The sequence below is a fragment of the Puntigrus tetrazona genome, unplaced genomic scaffold (assembly GCF_018831695.1).
Source record: "Puntigrus tetrazona isolate hp1 unplaced genomic scaffold, ASM1883169v1 S000000904, whole genome shotgun sequence".
Taxonomy (NCBI): Eukaryota; Metazoa; Chordata; class Actinopteri; order Cypriniformes; family Cyprinidae; genus Puntigrus; species Puntigrus tetrazona.
In genome coordinates, this window is record NW_025048504.1 from 1 (window position 1) to 21,221 (window position 21,221).

At 38.9% G+C, this 21,221-nt stretch overlaps 2 non-coding genes and 28 pseudogenes across 2 annotated transcripts; all 30 read left to right on the forward strand.

Annotated features, from left to right (window-relative positions):
- Positions 1–3,873: 3,873 nt before the first annotated feature.
- LOC122335861 lies at positions 3,874–3,995 on the forward strand (annotated as a pseudogene).
- Positions 3,996–4,668: 673 nt separating this feature from the next.
- On the forward strand, positions 4,669–4,788 carry LOC122335872 (annotated as a pseudogene).
- A 2,239-nt stretch (positions 4,789–7,027) lies between these two features.
- On the forward strand, positions 7,028–7,146 carry LOC122335828. Its single transcript, XR_006249010.1, has one exon. It is a non-coding gene; the product is annotated as a 5S ribosomal RNA (ribosomal RNA).
- Positions 7,147–7,820: 674 nt separating this feature from the next.
- Positions 7,821–7,941, forward strand: LOC122335859 (annotated as a pseudogene).
- Positions 7,942–8,216: 275 nt separating this feature from the next.
- On the forward strand, positions 8,217–8,336 carry LOC122335860 (annotated as a pseudogene).
- Positions 8,337–8,610: 274 nt separating this feature from the next.
- On the forward strand, positions 8,611–8,730 carry LOC122335839 (annotated as a pseudogene).
- Positions 8,731–9,403: 673 nt separating this feature from the next.
- Positions 9,404–9,522, forward strand: LOC122335864 (annotated as a pseudogene).
- Positions 9,523–9,797: 275 nt separating this feature from the next.
- LOC122335850 lies at positions 9,798–9,916 on the forward strand (annotated as a pseudogene).
- Positions 9,917–10,191: 275 nt separating this feature from the next.
- LOC122335857 lies at positions 10,192–10,310 on the forward strand (annotated as a pseudogene).
- A 276-nt stretch (positions 10,311–10,586) lies between these two features.
- LOC122335844 lies at positions 10,587–10,704 on the forward strand (annotated as a pseudogene).
- A 666-nt stretch (positions 10,705–11,370) lies between these two features.
- On the forward strand, positions 11,371–11,479 carry LOC122335871 (annotated as a pseudogene).
- A 278-nt stretch (positions 11,480–11,757) lies between these two features.
- LOC122335855 lies at positions 11,758–11,876 on the forward strand (annotated as a pseudogene).
- Positions 11,877–12,154: 278 nt separating this feature from the next.
- On the forward strand, positions 12,155–12,273 carry LOC122335845 (annotated as a pseudogene).
- Positions 12,274–12,549: 276 nt separating this feature from the next.
- On the forward strand, positions 12,550–12,668 carry LOC122335829 (annotated as a pseudogene).
- A 275-nt stretch (positions 12,669–12,943) lies between these two features.
- On the forward strand, positions 12,944–13,061 carry LOC122335849 (annotated as a pseudogene).
- Positions 13,062–13,336: 275 nt separating this feature from the next.
- LOC122335853 lies at positions 13,337–13,455 on the forward strand (annotated as a pseudogene).
- Positions 13,456–13,730: 275 nt separating this feature from the next.
- On the forward strand, positions 13,731–13,849 carry LOC122335834 (annotated as a pseudogene).
- A 273-nt stretch (positions 13,850–14,122) lies between these two features.
- On the forward strand, positions 14,123–14,242 carry LOC122335865 (annotated as a pseudogene).
- Positions 14,243–14,518: 276 nt separating this feature from the next.
- On the forward strand, positions 14,519–14,637 carry LOC122335838 (annotated as a pseudogene).
- A 276-nt stretch (positions 14,638–14,913) lies between these two features.
- On the forward strand, positions 14,914–15,032 carry LOC122335830 (annotated as a pseudogene).
- A 276-nt stretch (positions 15,033–15,308) lies between these two features.
- LOC122335852 lies at positions 15,309–15,426 on the forward strand (annotated as a pseudogene).
- Positions 15,427–15,698: 272 nt separating this feature from the next.
- LOC122335856 lies at positions 15,699–15,817 on the forward strand (annotated as a pseudogene).
- Positions 15,818–16,092: 275 nt separating this feature from the next.
- On the forward strand, positions 16,093–16,211 carry LOC122335833 (annotated as a pseudogene).
- A 656-nt stretch (positions 16,212–16,867) lies between these two features.
- Positions 16,868–16,986, forward strand: LOC122335848 (annotated as a pseudogene).
- A 274-nt stretch (positions 16,987–17,260) lies between these two features.
- Positions 17,261–17,379, forward strand: LOC122335841 (annotated as a pseudogene).
- A 273-nt stretch (positions 17,380–17,652) lies between these two features.
- On the forward strand, positions 17,653–17,771 carry LOC122335843 (annotated as a pseudogene).
- Positions 17,772–18,044: 273 nt separating this feature from the next.
- Positions 18,045–18,163, forward strand: LOC122335835 (annotated as a pseudogene).
- Positions 18,164–18,438: 275 nt separating this feature from the next.
- On the forward strand, positions 18,439–18,557 carry LOC122335832 (annotated as a pseudogene).
- A 274-nt stretch (positions 18,558–18,831) lies between these two features.
- LOC122335847 lies at positions 18,832–18,950 on the forward strand (annotated as a pseudogene).
- Positions 18,951–19,222: 272 nt separating this feature from the next.
- Positions 19,223–19,341, forward strand: LOC122335840. The gene has a single exon (XR_006249011.1). It is a non-coding gene; the product is annotated as a 5S ribosomal RNA (ribosomal RNA).
- Positions 19,342–21,221: the final 1,880 nt, after the last annotated feature.

The window sequence follows — 21,221 nt, forward strand, 5'->3', positions numbered from 1 at the left end:
GATGGGTGACTGCCTAGGAATACCAGGTGCTGTAAGTTTTTGAAGTTTTTCACTACTTATCCTAATACACTGGCCCATTAGTGTGAGTTGCGGGGGCGTTGAGTTCCCCTTACTGTAGCCCAGTTTCAATTTGCCTTTAAAGTGGCTGTTCTTTTAACAAAGCGGGATGTTTTAACTACTTAGCGAATGCTCTTATCTGTAATGTAGCTCCATTTGAAGTATTTTTGTATTTCATTCATTACTTATCTAGTATAATGGCAGCAGCCTCACCTTAAAGCAGGGGGCTTTTTGCATGGCTTTTAGCTTCACGGCCATACCACCTGTTCCGCCTGATCTTTGCTCAGAAGCTAAGCAGGAGTTGAGCCTAGTTGGTACTTGGATGGGAGACTGCCTAGAATACCAGGTGTAAGTTTTTGAGTTTTCACTGCTTATCTAATACACTGGCCCTTGAGTGTTAAAGTTGACCAATCTTTTGCTTTCCGCCTGTATTGGAATTCCAATTTACTTTAAAGTGGTATTCTTTAAACAGAGTTTTGACTGTTTTAACTACTTATGCCTAATGTGCTCTTATCTTAATGTAGCTCATTTTGAAGTATTTTTTTGTATTTCATTCATTACTTATCTGAGTATAATGGCACTTAGTGGCACCTCACCTTAAAATAGAGGGCTTTGCATGGCTTTAGCTTGCAGCCATACCACCCTGTTCCGCATACAGTCGTCAGTCTCAGTGGCAGGTTGGGCCTAGTTAGTACTTGGATGGGGAGACTGCCTACAGGGATACCAGGTGCTGTAGGATTTTGAGTTTTTTTTCCACTACTTATCTAATACACTGGCCCTTAGTGTGGCCAAAGTTTGACCAGCTCTTTGCTTTCCTTACTGCTTATTTAATTCAATTGCCTTTAAAGTAGCTGTTCTTTAAACAGAGTTTGACTGTTTTTAACTACTTAACTAATGCTCTTATCTTTAATGTAGCTCATTTTGAAGTATTTTTGTATTTCATTCATTACTTATCTAGTATAATGGCACTTGAGTCAATGCCTCACCTTAAAATAGGGGCTTTTTGCAGCAGCTTTAGCTTCACACATTATACCACCTGTTCACGCCTGATCTCGTCCTGATCTCAGAAGCTAAGCAGAGTTGGGCCTAGTTAGTACTTGGATGGGAGACTGCCTAGGAATACCAGGTGCTGTAAGTTTTTGAGTTTTTTACTACTACTTATCTAATACACTGGGCCCTTAGTGTGGCCAAAAGTTTGACCAGCTCTTTGCTTTCCCCCTTACCTTATTTAATTCAATTGCCTTTAAAGTAGCTGTTCTTTAAAAATTGTTTGACTGTTTTTAACTACTTAACTAACGCTCTTATCTTTAATGTAGCTCATTTTGAAGTATTTTTGTATTTCATTCATTACTTATCTAGTATAATGGCACTTAGTGTGTACCTCACCTTAAAATAGGGCTTTTGCAGCAGCTTTCAGCTGCTGAAGCCATACCACCCTGTTCACGCCTGATCATAAATCTGATCTCAGAAGCTAAGCAGAGTTGGGCCTAGTTAGTACTTGGATGGGAGACTGCCTAGGAATACCAGAGTGCTGTAAGAAAAGTTTTGAGTTTTCACTACTTATCTAATACACTGGCCCATAGTGCATGGCCAAAGTTTGGCTCAACTCTTTGCTTTTCCTTTACTGTATTTAATTCCAATTTACCTTTAAAGTAGCTGTTCTTTAAACAGAAGTTTGACTGTTTTTAACTACTTAACTAATGCTCTTATCTTTAATGTAGCTCATTTTGTAGTATTTTTGTATTTCATTCATTATCTAGTAAAATGGCACCTAGTGTGCCTCACCTTAAAATAGGGGAAGCTTTTGCAGTAGCTTTCTTCTTGGCCATCCCACCCTGTTCCACGCCTGATCTCGTCTGATCTCAGTAAGCTAAGCAGAGAGTTAGGCCTAGTTAGGTCCTGGATGGGAGACTGCTAGGAATACCAGGTGCTGTAAGTTTTTGAGTTTTTTCACTACTCATCTAATACACTGGCCCTTAGTGTGGCCAAAAGTTTGACCAGCTCTTTGCTTTCCCGCACTGCTTATTTAATTCAATTGCCTTTAAAAAGTAGCTGTTCTTTAAACAAGTTTGACTGTTTTTAACTACTTAACTAATGCTCTTATCTTTAATGTAGCTCATTTTGTAGTATTTTTTTGTATTTCATTCATTATCTAGTATAATGGCACTTAGTGTGCCTCACCTTAAAATAGGGGCTTTTTGCAGCAGCTTTCGCTTCGCCCATCCCACCCTGTTCCACGCCTGATCTGCGTCTGATCTCAGAAGCTAAGCAGAGCTGGGCCTAGTTAGTACTTGGATGAGAGACTGCCTAGGAACACCAGGTGCTGTAAGTTTTTGAGTTTTTTTCACTGCTCATCTATTACACTGGCCCTTGAGTGTGTAGAAGTTTGACCAGCTCTTTGCTTTCCCTTACTGCTTATTTAAATTCAATTGCCTTTAAAGTAGCTGTTCTTTTAAACAGAGTTTGACTGTTTTTAACTACTTAACTAATGCCACTTATCTTTAATGTAGCTCATTTTGGAAGTATTTTTTGTATTTCATTCTATTACTTATCTAGCAGTATATTGGCACACTAGTGTGCCTCACCTTAAAATAGAGGGCTTTTGCAGCAGCTTTAACTGAAGGCCATCCCACCTATTTCACGACCCCTGATCTCGTCTGATCTCAGAAGCTAAGCATGAGTTGGGCCTAGTTAGTACTCTGGATGAGAGACTGCCTAGAATACCAGGTGCTGTAAGTTTTCTGGAGTTTTTTCACTACTCATCCTAATACACTGGCCCTTGAGTGTGGCCAAAGTTTGACCAGCTCTTTGCTTTCCACTTACTGCTTATTTAATTCAATTGCCTTTAAAGTAGCTGTTCTTTAAACAGAGTTTGACTATTTTTAACTACTTAACTAATGCTCTTATCTTTAATGTAGCTCATTTAGTATTTTTTGTATTTCATTCATTACTTATCTAGTATAATGGCAATTGAGTGTACCTCACCTTAAAATAGGGGCTTTTTGCATGGCAGCTTTAGCCACGGCCATCCCACCCTGTTCACGCCTGATCTGGAAGTGATCTCAGAAGCTAAGCAAGAGTTGGGCCTAGTTAGTACTTGGCTGATGGGGAGACTGCCTAGGAATAATACCAGGTGCTGTAAGTTTTGAGTTTTCACTACTTATCTAATACACTGGCCTTTAGTGGCCCAAAGTTTGACCAGCTCTTTGCTTTCCCCTTACTGCTTATTTAATTCAATTGCCCTTTAAAGTAGCTGTTCTTTAAAACAGAGTTTGACTGTTTTTAACTCTTAACTAATGCTCTTATCTTTAATGTAGCTCATTTTGTAGTATTTTTGTATTTCATTCATTACTTATCTAGTATAATGGCATAGTGTGCCTCACCTTAAAATAGGGGCTTTTGTAGCAGTTTTGACTTCACGGCCATCCCACCTGTTCACGCCTGATCTTCGTCTGATCTCAGAAGCTAAGCAGAGTTGGGCCTAGTTAGTACTTGGATGGGAGACTGCCTAGGTCATGCTGCAGGTGCTGCTAAGTTTTTGAGTTTTTTTCCTGCTTATCTAATACACTGGCCCTTAGTGTGGCCAAGGTTTGACCAGCTCTTTGCTTTCCCTTACTGCTTATTTAATTCAATTGCTAAAGTAGATTATTCTTTAAATAGATTTTGACTGTTTTTAACTACTTAACTAATGCTCTTATCTTTAATGTAGCTCATTTTTGTAGTATTTTTGTATTTCATTCATTACTTATCTAGTATAATGGCAATTGAGTGTGCCTCACCTTGTAAAATAGGGAGCTTTTTGTAGCAGTTTTTGCTTCTGACGGCCATCTCACCCTGTTCCATACGCCTGATCTCGTCTGATCTCAGAAGCTAAACAGAGTTGGGCCTAGTTAGTACTTGGATGGGAGACTGCCTAGGAATACCAGGTGCTGTAAGTTTTGAGTTTTTCACTTACTTATCTAATACACTGGCCTTAGTGTGGCCAAAAGTTTGACCAACTCTTTCAACTTTCCCTTACTGCTTATTTAATTCAATTGCCTATAAAGTAGCTGTTCTTTATACAGAGTTTGACTGTTTTTAACTACTTAACTAATGCTCTTATCTTTAATGTAGCTCATTTTGAAGTATTTTTTGTATTTCATTCATTACTTATCTAGTATAATGGCAATTTAGTGTGCCTCACCCTTAAAAATAGGGGCTTTTTGCAGCAGCTTTCTGCTTACTGGCCATACCACCCTGTTCACGCCTGATCTCAGAAGCTAAGCAGAGTTGGAGCCTGAGTTAGCACTGGATGGGAGACTGCCTAGGAATACCAGGTGCTGTAAGTTTTTGAGTTTTTCACTGCTCATCTAATACACTGGCCCTTGAGTGTGGCCAAAAGTTTGACCAGCTCTTTGCTTTCCCTTACTGCTTATTTAATTCAATTTGCCTTTAAAGTAGCTGTTCTTTAAACAGAGTTTGACTGTTTTAACTACTTTAACTAATGCATCTTATCTTTAATGTAGCTCATTTTGAAGTATTTTTTGTATTTCATTCATTACTTATCTAGTATAACTAATGGCATTAGTGTACCTCACCTTAAAATAGGGGGCTTTTTGCAGCAGCTTTTCGCTTCACGGTCATCCTACCCTGTTCACGCCTGATCTCATCTGATCTCAGAAGCTAAAGCAGAGTTGGGCCTAGTTAGTACTTGGATGGGAGACTGCCTAGGACAACCAGGTGCTGTAAGTTTTGAGTTTTTCACTGCTTATCTAATACACTTTGGCCCTTAGTGTGGTTCAAAGTTTGACCAGCTCTTTGCTTTCCCACTTACTGTTTATTTAATTCAATTGCCTTTAAAGTGGCTGTTCTTTCAAACAGAGTTTGACTGTTTTTAACTACTTAACTAATGCTCTTATCTTTAATGTAGCTCATTTTGAAGTATTTTTTTGTATTTCATTCATTTACTTATCTAGTATAATGGCACTTAGTGTGCCTCACCTTAAAATAGGGGGCTTTTTGCAGCAGCTTCAAACTTCACGGCCATCACCTGTTCACGCCTGATCTACGTCTGATCTCAGAAGCTAAGCAGAGTTGGGCCTAGTTAGTACTTGGATGGGAGGACTACCTAGGGAATCACTCAGGTGCTGTAAGTTTTTGAGTTTTTCACTGCTTATCTAATACACTGGCCCTTAGTGTGGCCAAAGTTTGACAAGCTCTTTGCTTTCCTTTACTGCTTATTTAATTCAATTGCCTTTAAGTAGCTGTTCTTTAAACAGAGTTTTGACTGTTTTTAACTACTTAACTAATGCTCTTATCTTTAATGTAGCTCATTTTTTAAGTATTTTTTGTATTTCATTCATTACTTATCTAGTATAATGGCACTTAGTGTGCCTCACCTTAAAATAGGGGGCTTTGCAGCAGCTTTCGCTTCGCCATCCCCACACTGTTCACGCCTGATCTCATCTGATCTCAGAAGCTAAGCAGAGTTGGGCCTAGTTAGTACTTGGATGGGAGACTGCCTAGGGAATACCAGGTGCTGTAAGTTTTTGAGTTTTTCTACTGCTTATCTAATACACTGGCCCATAGTGTGGCCAAAGTTTGACCAGCTCTTTGCTTTCCCTTACTGTTTATTTAATTCAATTGCCTTTAAAGTAGTTGTTCTTTAAAGAGAGTTTGACTGTTTTAACTACTTAACTAATGCTCTTATCTTTAATGTAGCTCATTTTGAAGTATTTTTGTATTTCATTCATTACTTATCTAGTATAATGGCATAGTGTGCCTCACCTTAAAATAGGAAGCTTTTTGCAGCAGCTTTAACTACGGCCATCCCACCTGTTCACGCCTGATCTCGTCTGATCTCAGAAGCTAAGCAGAGTTGGGCCTAGTTAGTACTTGGATGGGGAGACCGCCCTAGGAATGCTGCAGGTTCTGTAAGTTTCCGAGTTTTTCACTAATTATCTAATACACAGCCATGAGTGGCCAAAGTTTGACCAGCTCTTTGCTTTCCCTTGCTGCTTATTTAATTCAATTGCCTTTAAAGTGAGCTGTTCTTCAAAATAGTTTGACTGTTTTTAACTACTTAACTTAAATACTCTTGTATCTTTAATGTATGCTCATTTTGAAGTATTTTTTTGTATTTCATTCATTAACTTATCTAGTATAATGGCACTTAGTGTGCCTCACCTTAAAATAGGGGCTTTTTATGTTTTCTTGCTGGCCATACCACCCTGTTCCACGTCTGATCTCTAGAAGCTAAGCAGAGTTGGGCCTAGTTAGTACTCTTGGATGGGGGAATACCAGGTGCTGTAAGTTTTGAGTTTTTCACTACTCATCTAATACACTGGCCCCTAAGTGTGGCTGAAAGTTTGACCAGCTCTTTGCTTTCCTTACTGCTTATTTAATTCAATTGCCTTTAAAGTAGCTGTTCTTTAAACAGAGTTTGACTGTTTTTAACTACTTAACTAATGCTCTTATCTTTAATATAGCTCATTTTAAAGTATTTTTTTTGTATTTCATTCATTACTCATCTAGTATAATGTCACTTAGTGTGCCCTCACCTTAAAATAGGGGCTTTATGCAGCAGCTTTACGCTTACGGCCATACCACCCTGTTCACGCCTGATTTCTGTCTTATATCAGAAGCTAAGCAGAGTTGGGCCTAGTTAGTACTTGTATGGGAGACTGCCTAGAATACCAGGTGCTGTAGTTTTTGAGTTTTTTCACTACCCATCTTAATACACTGGCCCTTAGTGTGGCCAAAGTTTGACCAGCTCTTGCTTGCTTTCCCTTACTGCTTTTAATTCAATTGCCTTTAAAGTAGCTGTTCTTTCAAACAGAGTTTGACTGTTTTTAACTACTTAACTAATAATCTTATCTTTAATAAATAGCTCATTTTAAAGTATTTTTTTGTATTTCATTCATTACTTATCTAGTATAATGCACTTAGTATTCCCTCACCTTAAAATATGGGGCTTTTTGCAGCAGCTTTCGCTTACGGCCATACCACTCTGTTCACGCCTGATCTCGTCTGATCTCAGAAGCTAAGCAGAGTTGGGCCTAGTTAGTACTTGGATGGGAGACTGCCTAGGAATACCAGGTGCTGTAAGTTTTGAGTTTTTCACTACTTATCTAATACACTGGCCCTTAGTGTGGCCAAAGTTTGACCACCTCTTTGCTTTCCCTTACTGCTTATTTAATTCAATTGCCTTTAAAGTAGCTGTTCTTTAAACAGAGTTTGACTGTTTTTTAACTACTTAACTAATGCTCTTATCTTTAATGTAGCTCATTTTAAAGTATTTTTTTTTTTGTATTTCATTCATTACTCATCTAGTATAATGGCACTTGAGTGTGCCTCACACTTTAAAATAGGGGTTTTATGCAGCAGCTTTAATGCACGGCCATACCACCTGTTCACGCCTGATTTCGTCTGATATCAGAAGCTAAGCAGAGTTAGGCCTAGTTAGTACTTGTATGGGAGACTGCCTAGGAATACCAGGTGCTGTAAGTTTTTGAGTTTTTTACTACTTATCTAATACACTGGCCCTTAGTGTGCCAAAGTTTGACCAGCTCTTTGCTTTCCCTTACTGCTTTTTAATTCAATTGCCTTTAAAGTAGCTGTTCTTTAAACAGAGTTTGACTGTTTTTAACTACTTAACTAATGCTCTTATCTTTAATGTAGCTCATTTTGAAGTATTTTTTTGTATTTCATTTCATTACTTATCTAGTATAATGGCACTTAGTGTACCTCACCCTTAAAATAGGGGGCTTTTTGCAGCAGCTTTAAGCTTCGGCCATACCTCTACCTGTTCACGCCTGATCTCGTCTGATCTCAGAAGCTAAGCAGAGTTGGGCCTAGTTAGTACTTGGATGGGAGACTGCCTAGGAATACCAGGTGCTGTAAGTTTTTGAGTTTTTTCACTACTTATCTAATACACTGGCCCTTAGTGTGGCCAAAGTTTGACCAGCTCTTTGCTTTCCCTTACTGCTTATTTAATTCAATTGCCTTTAAAGTAGCTGTTCTTTAAACAGAGTTTGACTGTTTTTAACTACTTAACTAATGCTCTTATCTTTAATGTAGCTCATTTTGAAGTATTTTTTGTATTTCATTCATTACTTATCTAGTATAATGGCACTTAGTGTGCCTCACCTTAAAATAGGGGGCTTTTTGCAGCAGCTTTCGCTTAAGGCCATCCCACCCTGTTTACGCCTGATCTCGTCTGATCTCAGAAGCTAAGCAGAGTTGGGCCTAGTTTAGTACTTGGATGGGAGACTGCCTAGGAATACCAGGTGCTGTAAAGTTTTGAGTTTTTCACTACTTATCTAATACACTGGCCCTTAGTGTGGCCAAAGTTTGACCAGCTCTTTGCTTTCCCTTACTGCTTATTTAATTCAATTGCCTTTAAAGTAGCTGTTCTTTAAACAGAGTTTGACTGTTTTTAACTACTTAACTAATGCTCTTATCTTTAATGTAGCTCATTTTGAAGTATTTTTTGTATTTCATTCATTACTTATCTAGTATAATGGCAATTTAGTGTGCCTCACCTTAAAATAGGGGCTTTTTGCAGCAGCTTTAGCTTGCGGCCATCCCGCCCTGTTCACGCCTGATCTCGTCCTGATCTCAGAAGCTAAGCAGAGTTGGGCCTAGTTAGTACTTGGATGGGAGACTGCCTAGGAATACCAGGTGCTGTAAGTTTTGAGTTTTTTCACTACTTATCTAATACACTGGCCCTTAGTGTGGCCAAAGTTTGACCAGCTCTTTGCTTTCCCTTACTGCTTATTTAATTCAATTGCCTTTTTAAAGTAGCTGTTCTTTAAACAGAGTTTGACTGTTTTAACTACTTAACTAATGCTCTTATCTTTAATGTAGCTCATTTTGAAGTATTTTTTTTTGTATTTCATTCATTACCTATCTAGTATAATGGCACTTAGTGTACCTCACCTTAAAATAGGGGCTTTTTGCAGCAGCTTTAGCTTCTACGGCCATACCACCCTGTTCATGCCTGATCTCGTCTGATCTCACAAGCTAAGCAGAGTTGGGCCCCTAGTTAGTACTTGGATGGGGAGACTGCCTAGGAATACCAGGTGCTGTAAGTTTTGAGTTTTCACTACTCATCTAATACACTGGCCCTTAGTGTGGCCAAAGTTTGACCAGCTCTTTGCTTTCCCTTACTGCTTATTTAATTCAATTGCCTTTAAAGTAGCTGTTCTTTAAACAGAGTTTGACTGTTTTTAACTACTTAACTAATGCTCTTATCTTTTAATGTAGCTCATTTTGAAGTATTTTTGTATTTCATTCATTACTTATCTAGTATAATGGCACTTAGTGTGCCTCACCTTAAAATAGGGAGCTTTTTGCAGCAGCTTTTGCTTACGGCCATCCCCGCCCTGTTCACGCCTGATCTCGTCTGATCTCAAAGCTAAGCAGAGTTGGGCCTAGTTAGTACTTGGATGGGAGACTGCCTAGGAATTCCAGGTGCTGTAAGTTTTGAGTTTTTCACTACTTATCTAATACACTGGCCCTTAGTGTGGCCAAAGTTTGACCAGCTCTTTGCTTTCCCTTACTGCTTATTTAATTCAATTGCCTTTAAAGTAGCTGTTCTTTAAACAGAGTTTGACTGTTTTTAACTACTTAACTAATGCTCTTATCTTTAATGTAGCTCATTTTTGAAGTATTTTTTTGTATTTCATTCATTACTTATCTAGTATAATGGCACTTGAGTGTGCCTCACCTTAAAATAGGGCTTTTTTGCAGCAGCTTTAGCTTACGGCCATCCCACCCTGTTCACGCCTGATCTCGTCTGATCTCAGAAGCTAAGCAGAGTTAGGCCTAGTTAGTACTTGGATGGGAGACTGCCTAGAAATACCAGGTGCTGTAAGTTTTGAGTTTTTCACTACTTATCTAATACACTGGCCCTTAGTGTGGCCAAAGTTTGACCAGCTCTTTTGCTTTCCCTTACTGCTTATTTAATTCAATTGCCTTTAAAGTAGCTGTTCTTTAAACAGAGTTTGACTGTTTTTAACTACTTAACTAATGCTCTTATCTTTAATGTAGCTCATTTTGAAGTATTTTTTGTATTTCATTCATTACTTATCTAGTATAATGGCACTTAGTGAGCCTCACCTTAAAATAGGGGGCTTTTTGCAGCAGCTTTAAACTTGCGGCCATCCCACCCTGTTCACGCCTGATCTGCGTCTGATCTCAGAAGCTAAGCAGAGTTGGGCCTAGTTAGTACTTGGATGGGAGACTCCTAGGAATACCAGGTGCTGTAAGTTTTTGAGTTTTTCACTACTTATCTAATACACTGGCCCTTAGTGTGGCCAAAGTTTGACCAGCTCTTTGCTTTCCCCTTACTGCTTATTTAATTCAATTGCCTTTAAAGTAGCTGTTTTTTAAACAGAGTTTGACTGTTTTTAACTACTTAACTAATGCTCTTATCTTTAATGTAGCTCATTTTGAAGTATTTTTTGTATTTCATTCATTACCTATCTAGTATAATGGCACTTAGTGTGCCTCACCTTAAAATAGGGGCTTTTTGCAGCAGCTTTAGCACTACGGCCATACCACCCTGTTCACGCCTGATCTCGTCTGATCTCAGAAGCTAAGCAGAGTTGGGCCTAGTTAGTACTTGGATGGGAGACTGCCTAGGAATACCAGGTGCTGTAAGTTTTTGAGTTTTTCACTACTCATCTAATACACTGGCCCTTAGTGTGGCCAAAGTTTGACCAGCTCTTTGCTTTCCCTTACTGCTTATTTAATTCAATTGCCTTTAAAGTAGCTGTTCTTTTTAAACAGAGTTTGACTGTTTTTAACTACTTAACTAATGCTCTTATCTTTAATGTAGCTCATTTTAAGTATTTTTGTATTTCATTCATTATTTATCTAGTATAATGGCACTTAGTGTGCCTCACCTTAAAATAGGGGGCTTTTTGCAGCAGCTTTAGAAGCTGGCCATCCCACCCTGTTCACGCCTGATCTCGTCTCATCTCAGAAGCTAAGCAGAGTTGGGCCTAGTTAGTACTTGGATGGGAGACTGCCTAGGAATACCAGGTGCTGTAAGTTTTGAGTTTTTTCACTACTTATCTAATACACTGGCCCTTAGTGTGGCCAAAGTTTGACCAGCTCTTTGCTTTCCCTTACTGCTTATTTAATTCAATTGCCTTTAAAGTAGCTGTTCTTTAAACAGAGTTTGACTGTTTTTAACTACTTAACTAATGCTCTTATCTTTAATGTAGCTCATTTTGAAGTATTTTTTTGTATTTCGTTCATTACTTATCTAGTATAATGGCATAGTGTACCTCACCTTAAAATAGGGGGCTTTTTGCAGCAGCTTTAGCTTACGGCCATACCACCCTGTTCACGCCTGATCTCAGAAGCTAAGCAGAGTTGAGCCTAGTTAGTGCTTGGATGGGTGACTGCCTAGGAATACCAGGTGCTGTAAGTTTTTGAGTTTTTTCCACTACTTATCTAATACACTGGCCCTTAGTGTGGCCAAAGTTTGACCAGCTCTTTGCTTTCCCCTTACTGCTTATTTCATTCAATTGCCTTTAAAGTAGCTGTTCTTTAAACAGAGTTTGACTGTTTTTTAACTACTTAACTAATGCTCTAATCTTTAATGTAGCTCATTTTGGGGAAGTATTTTTGTATTTCATTCATTACTTATCTAGTATAATGGCATTTAGTGTGCCTCACCTTAAAATAGGGGCTTTTTGCAGCAGCTTTAAACGCGGCCATACCACCCTGTTCACGCCTGATCTCGTCTGATCTCAGAAGCTAAGCAGAGTTGGGCCTAGTTAGTACTTGGATGGGTGACTGCCTAGAAATACCAGGTGCTGTAAGTTTTTGAGTTTTTTCACTACTTTTCTAATACACTGGCCCTTAGTGTGGCCAAAGTTTGACCAGCTCTTTGCTTTCCCCCTTACTGCTTATTTAATTCAATTGCCTTTAAAGTAGCTGTTCTTTAAACAGGGTTTGACTGTTTTTAACTACTTAACTAATGCTCTTATCTTTAATGTAGCTCATTTTGAAGTATTTTTTTGTATTTCATTCATTACTTATCTAGTATAATGGCACTTAGTGTGCCTCACCTTAAAATAGGGGCTTTTGCAGCAGCTTTACTTCTAACGGCCATACCACCCTTTTCACGCCTGATCTCGTCTGAACTCAGAAGCTAAGCAGAGTTGGGCCTAGTTAGTACTTGGATGGGAGACTGCCTAGGAGTAACAGGTGCTGTAAGTTTTTGAGTTTTTTCACTACTTATCTAATACACTGGCCCTTAGTGTGGCCAAAGTTTGACCAGCTCTTTGCTTTCCCTTACTGCTTATTTAATTCAATTGCCTTTAAAGTAGCTGTTCTTTAAAAATTGTTTGACTGTTTTTAACTACTTAACTAACGCTCTTATCTTTAATGTAGCTCATTTTGAAGTATTTTTTTGTATTTCATTCATTACTTATCTAGTATAATGGCACTTAGTGTGCCTCACCTTAAAATAGGGGGCTTTTTGCAGCAGCTTTTGCTTACGGCCATCCCACCCTGTTCACGCCTGATCTCGTCTGATCTCAGAAGCTAAGCAGAGTTGGGCCTAGTTAGTACTTGGATGGGTGACTGCCTAGGAATACCAGGTGCTGTAAGTTTTTGAGTTTTTTCACTACTTATCTAATACACTGGCCCTTAGTGTGACCAAAAAGTTTGACCAGCTCTTTGCTTTCCCTTACTGCTTATTTAATTCAATTGCCTTTAAAGTAGCTGTTCTTTAAACAGAGTTTGACTGTTTTTAACTACTTAAATAATGCTCTTATCTTTAATGTAGCTCATTTTGAAGTATTTTTTGTATTTCATTCATTACTTATCTAGTATAATGGCACTTAGTGTGCCTCACCTTAAAATAGGGGCTTTTGCAGCAGCTTTAGCTTACGGCCATCCCACCTGTTCACGCCTGATCTCGTCTGATCTCAGAAGCTAAGCAGAGTTGGGCCTAGTTAGTACTTGGATGGGAGACTGCCTAGGAATACCAGGTGCTGTAAGTTTTTGAGTTTTTTCACTACTTATCTAATACACTGGCCCTTAGTGTGGGCCAAAGTTTGACCAGCTCTTTGCTTTCCCTTACTGCTTATTTAATTCAATTGCCTTTAAAGTAGCTGTTCTTTAAAGATAGTTTGACTGTTTTTAACTACTTAACTAATGCTCTTATCTTTAATGTAGCTCATTTTGAAGTATTTTTTTGTATTTCATTCATTACTTATCTAGTATAATGGCACTTAGTGTGCCTCACCTTAAAATAGGGGCTTTTGCAGCAGCTTTAGCTCACGGCCATACCACCCTGTTCACGCCTGATCTCGTCTCATCTCAGAAGCTAAGCAGAGTTGGGCCTAGTTAGTACTTGGATGGGAGACTGCCTAGGAATACCAGGTGCTGTAAGTTTTTGAGTTTTTCACTACTTATCTAATACACTGGCCCTTAGTGTGGCCAAAGTTTGACCAGCTCTTTGCTTTCCCTTACTGCTTATTTAATTCAATTGCCTTTAAAGTAGCTGTTCTTTAAACAGAGTTTGACTGTTTTTAACTACTTAACTAATGCTCTTATCTTTAATGTAGCTCATTTTGAAGTAATTTTTTGTATTTCATTCATTACTTATCTAGTATAATGGCCCTTAGTGTGCCTCACCTTAAAATAGGGGGCTTTTAGCAGCAGCTTTAGCTTACGGCCATCCCACCCTGTTCACGCCTGATCTCGTCTGATCTCAGAAGCTAAGCAGAGTTGGGCCTAGTTAGTACTTTGATGGGAGACTTTCTAGGAATACCAGGTGCTGTAAGTTTTTGAGTTTTTCACTACTTATCTAATACACTGGCCCTTAGTGTGGCCAAAGTTTGACCAGCTCTTTGCTTTCCCTTACTGCTTATTTAATTCAATTGCCTTTAAAGTAGCTGTTCTTTAAACAGAGTTTGACTGTTTTTAACTACTTAACTAATGCTCTTATCTTTAATGTAGCTCATTTTGAAGTATTTTTTGTATTTCATTCATTACTTATCTAGTATAATGGCACTTAGTGTGCCTCACCTTAAAATAGGGGCTTTTTACAGCAGCTTTGGCTTATGGCCATCCCACCCTGTTCACGCCTGATCTGCGTCTGATCTTAGAAGCTAAGCAGAGTTGGGCCTAGTTAGTACTTGGATTGGAGACTGCCTAGGAATACCAGGTGCTGTTAGTTTTTGAGTTTTTTCACTACTTATCTAATACACTGGCCCTTAGTGTGGCCAAAGTTTGACCAGCTCTTTGCTTTCCCTTACTGCTTATTTAATTCAATTGCCTTTAAAGTAGCTGTTCTTTAAAGATAGTTTGACTGTTTTTAACTACTTAACTAATGCTCTTATCTTTAATGTAGCTCATTTTGAAGTATTTTTTTGTATTTCATTCATTACTTATCTAGTATAATGGCACTTAGTGTGCCTCACCTTAAAATAGGGGGCTTTTTGCAGCAGCTTTCGCTAACGGCCATACCACCCTGTTCACGCCTGATCTCGTCTGAACTCAGAAGCTAAGCAGAGTTGGGCCTAGTTAGTACTTGGATGGGAGACTGCCTAGGAGTAACAGGTGCTGTAAGTTTTTGAGTTTTTTCACTACTTATCTAATAGACTGGCCGTTAGTGTGGCCAAAGTTTGACCAGCTCTTTGCTTTCCCTTACTGCTTATTTAATTCAATTGCCTTTAAAGTAGCTGTTCTTTAAAAATTGTTTGACTGTTTTTAACTACTTAACTAACGCTCTTATCTTTAATGTAGCTCATTTTGAAGTATTTTTTTGTATTTCATTCATTACTTATCTAGTATAATGGCACTTAGTGTGCCTCACCTTAAAATAGGGGGCTTTTTGCAGCAGCTTTTGCTTACGGCCATCCCACCCTGTTCACGCCTGATCTCGTCTGATCTCAGAAGCTAAGCAGAGTTGGGCCTAGTTAGTACTTGGATGGGTGACTGCCTAGGAATACCAGGTGCTGTAAGTTTTTGAGTTTTTTCACTACTTATCTAATACACTGGCCCTTAGTGTGGCCAAAGTTTGACCAGCTCTTTGCTTTCCCTTACTGCTTATTTAATTCAATTGCCTTTAAAGTAGCTGTTCTTTAAACAGAGTTTGACTGTTTTTAACTACTTAACTAATGCTCTTATCTTTAATGTAGCTCATTTTGAAGTATTTTTTTGTATTTCATTCATTACTTATCTAGTATAATGGCACTTAGTGTGCCTCACCTTAAAATATGGGGCTTTTTACAGCAGCTTTAGCTTACGGCCATCCCACCTGTTCACGCCTGATCTCGTCTGATCTCAGAAGCTAAGCAGAGTTGGGCCTAGTTAGTACTTTGATGGGAGACTTTCTAGGAATACCAGGTGCTGTAAGTTTTGAGTTTTTTCACTACTTATCTAATACACTGGCCCTTAGTGTGGCCAAAGTTTGACCAGCTCTTTGCTTTCCCTTACTGCTTATTTAATTCAATTGCCTTTAAAGTAGCTGTTCTTTAAACAGAGTTTGACTGTTTTTAACTACTTAACTAATGCTCTTATCTTTAATGTAGCTCATTTTGAAGTATTTTTGTATTTCATTCATTACTTATCTAGTATAATGGCACTTAGTGTGCCTCACCTTAAAATAGGGGCTTTTTGCAGCAGCTTTAGCTTATGGCCATCCCACCCTGTTCACGCCTGATCTCGTCTGATCTTAGAAGCTAAGCAGAGTTGGGCCTAGTTAGTACTTGGATTGGAGACTGCCTAGGAATACCAGGTGCTGTTAGTTTTGAGTTTTTTCACTACTTATCTAATACACTGGCCCTTAGTGTGGCCAAAGTTTGACCAGCTCTTTGCTTTCCCTTACTGCTTATTTAATTCAATTGCCTTTAAAGTAGCTGTTCTTTAAAGATAGTTTGACTGTTTTTAACTACTTAACTAATGCTCTTATCTTTAATGTAGCTCATTTTGAAGTATTTTTTTTTGTATTTCATTCATTACTTATCTAGTATAATGGCACTTAGTGTGCTTCACCTTAAAATAGGGGCTTTTGCAGCAGCTTTCGCTTACGGCCATACCACCCTGTTCACGCCTGATCTCGTTTGATCTCAGAAGCTAAGCAGAGTTGGGCCTAGTTAGTACTTGGATGGGAGACTGGCTAGGAATACCAGGTGCTGTAAGTTTTTGAGTTTTTCACTACTTATCTAATACACTGGCCGTTAGTGTGGCCAAAGTTTGACCAGCTCTTTGCTTTCCCTTACTGCTTATTTAATTCAATTGCCTTTAAAGTAGCTGTTCTTTAAACAGAGTTTGACTGTTTTTAACTACTTAACTAATGCTCTTATCTTTAATGTAGCTCATTTTAAAGTATTTTTTTGTATTTCATTCATTACTTATCTAGTATAATGCACTTAGTGTGCCTCACCTTAAAATAGGGGCTTTTGCAGCAGCTTTAAACTTACGTTTATACCACCCTGTTCACGCCTGATCTCAGAAGCTAAGCAGAGTTGGGCCTAGTTAGTACTTGGATGGGAGACTGCCTAGGAATACCAGGTGCTGTAACTTTTGAGTTTTTCACTACTTATCTAATACACTGGCCCTTAGTGTGGCCAAAGTTTGACCAGCTCTTTGCTTTCCCTTACTGCTTATTTAATTCAATTGCCTTTAAAGTAGCTGTTCTTTAAACAGAGTTTGACTGTTTTTAACTACCTAACTAATGCTCTTATCTTTAATGTAGCTCATTTTGAAGTATTTTTTTGTATTTCATTCATTACTTATCTAGTATAATGGCACTTAGTGTGCCTCACCTTAAAATAGGGGGCTTTTTGCAGCAGCTTTTGCTTACGTCTATACCACCCTGTTCACGCCTGATCTTGTCTGATCTCAGAAGCTAAGCAGAGTTGGGCCTAGTTAGTACTTGGATGGGAGACTGCCTAGGAATACCAGGTGCTGTAAGTTTTTGAGTTTTTTCACTACTTATCTAATACACTGGCCCTTAGTGTGGCCAAAGTTTGACCAGCTCTTTGCTTTCCCTTACTGCTTATTTAATTCAATTGCCTTTAAAGTAGCTTTTCTTTAAACAGAGTTTGACTGTTTTTAACTACTTAACTAATGCTCTTATCTTTAATGTAGCTCATTTTGAAGTATTTTTGTATTTCATTCATTACTTATCTAGTATAATGGCACTTAGTGTGCCTCACCTTAAAATAGGGGCTTTTTGCAGCAGCTTTAGCTTCACGGCCATACCACCCTGTTCACGCCTGATCTCGTCTGATCTCAGAAGCTAAGCAGAGTTGGGCCTAGTTAGTACTTGGATGGGAGACTGCCTAGGAATACCAGGTGCTGTAAGTTTTTGAGTTTTTCACTACTTATCTAATACACTGGCCCTTAGTGTGGCCAAAGTTTGACCAGCTCTTTGCTTTCCCTTACTGCTTATTTAATTCAATTGCCTTTAAAGTAGCTGTTCTTTAAACAGACTTTGACTGTTTTTAACTACTTAACTAATGCTCTTATCTTTAATGTAGCTCATTTTGAAGTATTTTTTGTATTTCATTCATTACTTATCTAGTATAATGGCACTTAGTGTGCCTCACCTTAAAATAGGGGCTTTTTGCAGCAGCTTTTGCTTACGGCCATACCACCCTGTTCACGCCTGATCTCGTCTGATCTCAGAAGCTAAGCAGATTTGGGCCTATTTAGTACTTGGATGGGAGACTGCCTAGGAATACCAGGTGCTGTAAGTTTTGAGTTTTTCACTACTTATCTAATACACTGGCCCTTAGTGTGGCCAAAGTTTGACCAGCTCTTTGCTTTCCCTTACTGCTTATTTAATTCAATTGCCTTTAAAGTAGCTGTTCTTTAAACAGAGTTTGACTGTTTTTAACTACTTAACTAATGCTCTTATCTTTAATGTAGCTCATTTTGAAGTATTTTTTGTATTTCATTCATTACTTATCTAGTATAATGGCACTTAGTGTGCCTCACCTTAAAATAGGGGGCTTTTTGCAGCAGCTTTCGCTTATGGCCATCCCACCCTGTTCACGCCTGATCTCGTCTGATCTCAGAAGCTAAGCAGAGTTGGGCCTAGTTAGTACTTGGATGGGAGACTGCCTAGGAATACCAGGTGCTGTAAGTTTTTGAGTTTTTTCACTACTTATCTAATACACTGGCCCTTAGTGTGGCCAAAGTTTGACCAGCTCTTTGCTTTCCCTTACTGCTTATTTAATTCAATTGCCTTTAAAGTAGCTGTTCTTTAAAAATAGTTTGACTGTTTTTAACTACTTAACTAATGCTCTTATCTTTAATGTAGCTCATTTTGAAGTATTTTTTTGTATTTCATTCATTACTTATCTAGTATAATGGCACTTAGTGTGCCTCACCTTAAAATAGGGGCTTTTTGCAGCAGTTTTCGCTTACGGTCATACCACCCTGTTCACGCCTGATCTCGTCTGATCTCAGAAGCTAAGCAGAGTTGGGCTTAGTTAGTACTTGGATGGGAGACTGCCTAGGAATACCAGGTGCTGTAAGTTTTGAGTTTTTCACTACTTATCTAATACACTGGCCCTTAGTGTGGCCAAAGTTTGACCAGCTCTTTGCTTTCCCTTACTGCTTATTTAATTCAATTGCCTTTAAAGTAGCTGTTCTTTAAACAGAGTTTGACTGTTTTTAACTACTTAACTAATGCTCTTATCTTTAATGTAGCTCATTTTGAAGTATTTTTTTGTATTTCATTCATTACTTATCTAGTATAATGGCACTTAGTGTGCCTCACCTTAAAATAGGGGGCTTTTTGCAGCAGCTTTCGCTTATGGCCATCCCACCCTGTTCACGCATGATCTCGTCTGATCTCAGAAGCTAAGCAGAGTTGGGCCTAGTTAGTACTTGGATGGGAGACTGCCTAGGAATACCAGGTGCTGTAAGTTTTGAGTTTTTCACTACTTATCTAATACACTGGCCCTTAGTGTGGCCAAAGTTTGACCAGCTCTTTGCTTTCCCTTACTGCTTATTTAATTCAATTGCCTTTAAAGTAGCTGTTCTTTAAAGATAGTTTGACTGTTTTTAACTACTTAACTAATGCTCTTATCTTTAATGTAGCTCATTTTGAAGTATTTTTTGTATTTCATTCATTACTTATCTAGTATAATGGCACTTAGTGTGCCTCACCTTAAAATAGGGGCTTTTGCAGCAGTTTTAAACTTACGGCCATACCACCCTGTTCACGCCTGATCTCGTCTGATCTCAGAAGCTAAGCAGAGTTGGGCTTAGTTAGTACTTGGATGGGAGACTGCCTAGGAATACCAGGTGCTGTAAGTTTTTGAGTTTTTCACTACTTATCTAATACACTGGCCCTTAGTGTGGCCAAAGTTTGACCAGCTCTTTGCTTTCCCTTACTGCTTATTTAATTCAATTGCCTTTAAAGTAGCTGTTCTTTAAACAGAGTTTGACTGTTTTTAACTACTTAACTAATGCTCTTATCTTTAATGTAGCTCATTTTGAAGTATTTTTTTGTATTTCATTCATTACTTATCTAGTATAATGGCACTTAGTGTGCCTCACCTTAAAATAGGGGCTTTTTGCAGGGCTTTAGCTTGCGGCCATACCACCATGTTGGCGCTAGAGAGCACACAGGAAGTTGTTGGCTGCAGTAGGGAGAGGAAGGCTCTCCTCCATTTTGTGTTAATTTTTGTGTTTGTATTTTGCTTTTTTCTTTAGTTTAAGTTAGTTTTTTGTTGTTTTTTTCAGTTATAAAACCACCCAACAGCAGCTTTTTTGCTTGCTGGAGGGTGGTTACGCCTTTCTTTTTTTCTTTTTTTCTTCTTTTCTTTAATGGACGGATTAATGGCAAATGACACTGGACTGGCACGAGGAACACGTGGGGCAAGCGACAATGCAACGGCACAAGGAACATGCACAGCAAACGACACTGGAACGGCCACGAGGAACACGCAAGGCAAAGCGACACTGGAGCGGGAGGAGGAACACGCACGACAAACGACACTGGACTGGATAAGCGACTACGAGTTGGAAATAGAATGGATCAAAACATGAAGAACAGGGTCAACGAAGGAAATATTTAAAGGAGGCTACGGTGATTGTGAATGTGGAAAATGTGAATGATGTGACAGCGGTGGATATTATTAAAGCAGTGACGGACAAATGTGGAAATGGGACAATTCTGGCGCTAAGACCAAGGCAAGGGAAAGAATTTGAACTAACGATGGAAAATATGGAAATATGTGAGCATTTTACTGATGGACTCTTAATCAAAGGAGTGAACTGTGAGGTTAAAAGACTGCAAAATAGAGATTATGTTGTTTCCTTCATGCACCTGCCTGTCTACCTTGATGATAAGGAAATTATAGGAAAATTGGAGTCTTGGGGAGTTAATCCCATCTCAAAAAAAAAAAGATGCTACCTGGGCACTGGCGTCGAAGATGGAACAAGGTTCCTAAAAGTAAGGTTCCCAAGGAGGTGGCGTCGTTGCCCTACTACAGCACCAAGCTTGAAACAGCAGAAGGGCCGCAGTACTTTCGGGTGATGCACAGCCATCAGGTGAATACTTGTAGGCTGTGCATGAGCCCTGAACATCTGCTAAAAAGAATGCCCTGATTTCACCTGCTACAAATGTAAAGAAAGGGGACATTTTGCAAGAGAGTGCAATGCAGTAAAGTGCCCAGAGTGTCAACAAATTTTAAATAATTGCGAGTGTGGGATAGAGGGAGAGGAAGGAGGTATGGAACATCGGGTGGACAGACAGGTGCATGAAGGAAACAGGGACGCGGATGGAGAATTTGATAAAGGACAAGAGCAACAAGGACTACAATCAAAAGAAACAGACGGAGGAATGGGCAACAGAGAGGAAAGAGAAGGAATAAAAGAGAGAATGAAAAGAAGAAGGAACCGACACGAGAACAGGACACTCAAGGGACAGAAATGGAAATATCGGACAGTTTTAAAAGATTTCGGATAACGTGGAGAAAGATGAACAAGAAATGAAAGATCAAAACAAAGAAACGGACACTGAAGAAGAAGCAAGGAAGGACAACATAGAAAAAGACAGAGGGGGGAAAGGACAAATAAGAAGGAGAGCACTAAAGGTAAAACCAAATGTTGGAAATGCAAGGAAAAAAATAATGATACGGGACAAAGTAAAAGTTTTAACTTATGAAGTGTTAAGAGAGCTGGAGGAGAAG